The 5,119-nt window shown below is 43.1% G+C and overlaps 1 long non-coding RNA gene across 2 annotated transcripts in view; it reads right to left on the bottom strand.

The window, feature by feature from the left end:
• LOC108491317 overlaps positions 1 to 5,119 on the bottom strand; it is an 11,727-nt gene that overhangs the window by 5,837 nt on the left and 771 nt on the right. The gene's annotated exons all lie outside the window — the stretch shown is intronic.

Raw genomic sequence — 5,119 nt, 5'->3', positions numbered from 1 at the left:
TAAGATAAATAAAATTATTTATCAGATTTTATGTTTAGAGAACATATGTATGACCTAATGAATCTTTACCCAGTTACAAACAGCACATGTCTTTAGTTTAAAACCTGTAGAACTATAGCAACTTAAGGATGTAATCCTTTAAAAAATGAAAAAAAAAAGATTTGAAATAGCTGCCTTATTTAGGTGTAAGTACTCTACGGCCTCCTGTTCTATGCACATTATTACTCATATGAATTCACAGCAATGATGACAATATGCACAAGTCCTATGCAAGCTCAAACTGGACAAAATCCCAGCATAGACATGGGGAAGTGGTTAAGAAATTTCAACCCAACCTAAGGAACTTTTGGTAATTGGTGGCCACTGGGAGGGGAAAAGACAATGTATTGCAAGGTTAGGACTCTTGGTGGGCCCAGTAAATGAATCCACACTGAAAGACATTGGGGGACACAAATCAGACTCTATAGGCAAGATAGATAGATGATAGATAGATAGATAGATAGATGACAGATAGATCACAGATATAGGTAGATAGATGATAGATTAGATAGATAGATGATAGATAGATAGAAGATAGATAGATAGATAGATAGATAGATAGATAGATAGATAGATAGATAGATAGATATGAGAGTTTATCCAATTGGGTGGGGGTGTGGAGGCTGCAGAGCAGGGAGTGGATCTAAATGCCATCAAACCATAGTGTATGAAAATTGAAGAAAGTGATTTTTTTTATCTTTTTGAGACAGGGTCTCCCTGTAGCTGTCCTGGAACTCACTATGTAGACCACGCTGGCCTCGAACTCACAAAGATCTGCCTGCCTCTGCCTCCCAAGTGCTGGGATTAAAGGCGTTCGCCACCACGCCCGGCAAGAAACTGAATTTTTAAAATGCAAAAAAATAAGAAAGGAAAAAAGGAAAAGGGCTGGGTGAAATGGCCTATGCCTTTATTCCCAGCATTCAGGAGGCAGAGGTAAGAAGATCTCTATGAGTTTGAGGCCAGCCTCGTCTAAATAGAGAGTTCCAAGCCAGTAGGAGCTGCACAGTTAGACCCTGTCTCAGAGAGAGAGAGAGAGAGAGAGAGAAGAAAAAGGGCCAGTGAGATGGCTCAGCAGATAAATATTCTTGCTGCCATCTTGATGACCTGAGTTTGATCCCCAGAACCTCTATGTAGAAGGAGAGAACCAGAACCAATTCACACAAGTTTTCCTCTGATCTCTACACATGCACCACACACATACACACACAAGAGAATGGATACATAAATGTAAAACATTTTTACTGAAAAAAGGTAAAGCTAAAAAATGAAAGAAGACATTTGTAATAACAAAATACAGACTAACATTACTATTTGGATGTGAAATGCTGCCAACAGGCCACAGTTTGAACACTTAGTCCCCAGGCAATGGCACTGTTTTAGGAGATTGTGAAACCTTTGGGAGGTGAGGCCTAGGTAGAGGAAATGGGATGCTGGGGGTGGGGTGTGGTGAGGCTCATAGCCTGGCCCCACATCCTGTCTCCTCTCTGCTTCCTAATCTGCCCAGTTAGGAGCAAGCTCCCAATGTACCAGCCATGAGCTGCTCTTGCCACCATGTCTTCCCCACCTTGACAGACTGGACCCTCTCACACCATGAACCAAAATAAGCCTTCTTCCCTGAAGTTGCTTCTTGTCAGGCATTTTCTCACACCAACTAGAAAAGTAGCTAATATAACCAGAAGGTACAGAAAAGAAAAACAGCCCAATAAAACGTCAGAGCAGTGGAACAGTCTATCAGTGAGAGGAGAGACAGTATGTGAATCCAAGGTAGGCGGTCAACCTCATCAGCCACAACGCAGGATCCCTTTATTCCCTCAGAGCAGGAGAAATCCAGCTCTCCTAATCAAGGCTAATGAGAATGAGCACCTGGGCTCTCCTGCGCCCCTGCTGCAAAAGCTTATTAGGCTTAAAAACAGTCTGTTGCCAGAAGATAAATCTACCCAGCAATTTCCTCTCAGTTATGAACCAGGAAGGAACTTGTATTAGGGGTTGGGTGCAAGTATGAAAGGAAAGTAGGGTGTAGGGAAAGCAGCACCAAGACACATATGAAAGAAGCCAGTTTGCAGAAAGACTGAAAGCCCTTCCCCACCACAGCTACATATAACAAACAGCGTGCCCAAGAAAAGCTCCAAGACTGGGAGAAGGCAGATGTTATGTAAAGGACCTATAAGGGGACATAACACTGGGGACTGGGGGGCTTTGACCTTTGGATTCGTCCAAGCTCACCAATTACCAAAAGTACTTCCATTCTTGCGAGTGCTTTTCCTCTCTCTTTCATGATATACTGTATCCCTGGTCCAATTCTTTGTTTGGGTTACAAGAACCTGGAAATCATCCAAGTGACCTCTGAACCCAGATCTATAACTATATCAGCTGGCCAGCCAGAAGGTGAGCACAAAATGCTTTCCAACTTCTCTCTCTTCTTTAACAAGAGCATTTGTCTCCACCTTCCTTCCCCTTCCCTCCCTATTTCACTTTCCCCAGAGCACTTAGAAATGGTGGGAAAGCTCCCAAGAAAGGCCTGATGATAGTTTGGCGGCATCAGATTCAGTCTCTCCCCCTCGTTTTCTTTTCCTTCCTTAGCTTGTGGTGCTTATGGCTGGAAGCCCAGGGTGTGCCTGGACTCTGTCTCCTGCTCCACAGGGTCATTAGCTGAGCTTAGAAAAAAGAAGTGCATACATTAGCTGGTGGCTACCAAGCCTACACTTTAAACTGGGAGGCAACTTCCAGGAGGATCAGCCTTTAAACTGCGGAGGCCCACAAAGATTCACAGCAACCTTGGCCAAGTCTGGAAGATGCATTGAACCACATCCCTCCTCCCAGACTAATACTCCAATGATAATTGGGCTTGTGTCAGAGTTGCCTGCTGACCATGGGTAATTTATCAACTGTACCAGCCAAAGATGATGATGGTCACAAGACCAGTCAAAGATGGTTATAGTCACATGGCCAACCAAGATAGTCATGATCACATGGCCAACAAAAATATTAGCACTAGATGGGCTCAGCCATGGTGGAACTAACAAAGACAGTGAGAACCTTGAGGTAGCTAATGTCACTGAGTCTCCTGAGCACAACTGAACCCCCGGCTTACCCGTGCCACCAGCATTCTCATCGCCCCACTGCCTACCCCACTCATCCTCACTTCTATCTTTCTTTCGCCTTCCCAGAGGCCCACCAGGACAATGAGGATGGGCAACTCAGATGAGGTTCTGGTGTGGGCACACCTGCCAGCTTCACTTGTTGACCAGGAAACAAATACTATAGTTATTTCTGCTTTGTCATACCCTACCTGATCTCAAATTTAACTTATCCATTTACTGTAGGCAATACTATCCCTGAGGATATGGAGATAATTCCCTAGGGTTAGGGTAATAAGACATTCCATGGATCCTGAGATATAAAAAGAAAAAACCCACCTATTGCCCGTTTTAACCTTGATGGCAATCTAAAAACAAAAGCTGCTGCCATTCGCACAAGCAAGCTGCTTCTGTGAACCTAGGAAACTAATAACTCAGCCCTCTTTTTTTATAACTTGTGCCATGGTGTACACAAATACACACAAACACACACACACACACACAAAATGTAATAAAATTTCCTTTAAAAAGAAGAAAGAAAGAAAGAAAGAAAGAAAGAAAGAAAGAAAGAAAGAAAGAAAGAAAGAAAGAAAGAAAGAGCAAGCTGAGTGTGGTGATGCACACCTTTAAACCCACCACTCAGGAGGCAGAGGCAGGTGAGTGAGGCCAGCCTGGTCTATACAGAGTTCAGCTGGAGCTACAGGGAGATCCTGTCTCAAAAAAACAGAAAACAAAAAACATTAGGGTACTAGAGAGATGACTCAGGGGTTAAGAGCACATACTGCTCTCACAAAGAACCCGAGTTCTAGTCCTAGTACCCACAGGGGGCAACTCACAACTGCCTGTAACTCCAGCTCAAGAGGGAACCTCTAACCTTCTTTGGGCATTTGCACTCATGTGCACATGCCCACTCACAGACACACATGCATAGACAATTAAAAATAAATTTGAAGTCCGATGTGATGACACACACCTTTAATCCCAGCACTTGGGAGGCAGAGGCAGGTGGAGCTCTATGAGTTCGAGGTCAGCCTGGTCTACCTAGTGAGTTTCAGGACAGCTGGGGCTACAGGGAGACCCTGTCTATATATATGTAAATAAATAAATAAATAAATAAATAAATAAATTGAATGAATGAATGAATGAATGAATAATCTGAAAAAAATTAAGGCCAAAAAGGAGTCCAAATGATGGTACTTGCCCCTTCAGACACTATTAGTCAGGCCTGTCTATCAAGGGTCCCATCTGATAAGCTTCAAAGATCAAAGAACAGAAGCCAGATCTGTCTCAAAGACAAAGGCCCAGCCATTGAGACATGAATGCAACAAGACCCCTCATAGCCATGTCCAGTATGTAAGGACTCAGAGGCCTGGCATTAGAAGGTAGACTGTCCCTGTCCCCAGAAAAAGAAGGGACAAAACCTAACATGACCACCTTCAAAGATTAAAGTCACTCAACAAAATAGGCAGGTGGACAGCAAAGTAAAAGGCAGCCTTACAGATTCACCAAGAGTTAACCTTGTCCACCCCCCAACAGATAAAGATATGACCTTTTTACTTTTATTAGTACAGTTGTGCCATGTGTGCTTATAATTATTTTCATGTAAGTGTGTGTCATTCTGGGTTAAGACCACATGGGACAAAGCTCAGGCTACCTCTATAATTCACCAAAATAATTGACTAACAAAACCTGTGACCACTTCATTTTTTGTCATTATTTTATTGTTCCTTTTTTTTTTGGTCTTTTTGAGACAGGGTCTCCCTGTAGCCCCAGCTGTTCCTGGAACTCACTATGTAGACCAAGATGGCCTTGAACTCACAAAGATCTACCTGCCTCTGCCTCCCAAGTGCTGGGATTAAAGGCGTGCACCACCACGTCTGGCAACTTCTTTCTTTTTATGGTGTCACACAATTCCTGCATATTCCATTCTTGTGATTTCTTAAATTTTTCATAATCTTTGCTTGAGTGGTCTAGTTCATCCACTTTATCTTCCAGTCTTGATA

The sequence above is a fragment of the Nannospalax galili genome, unplaced genomic scaffold (assembly GCF_000622305.1).
Source record: "Nannospalax galili isolate Female #2095 unplaced genomic scaffold, S.galili_v1.0 scaffold820, whole genome shotgun sequence".
Lineage (NCBI taxonomy): Eukaryota > Metazoa > Chordata > Mammalia > Rodentia > Spalacidae > Nannospalax > Nannospalax galili.
The sequence above is the reverse complement of the archived record's forward strand: the minus strand, read 5'-3'. Positions and strand labels throughout refer to the sequence as shown.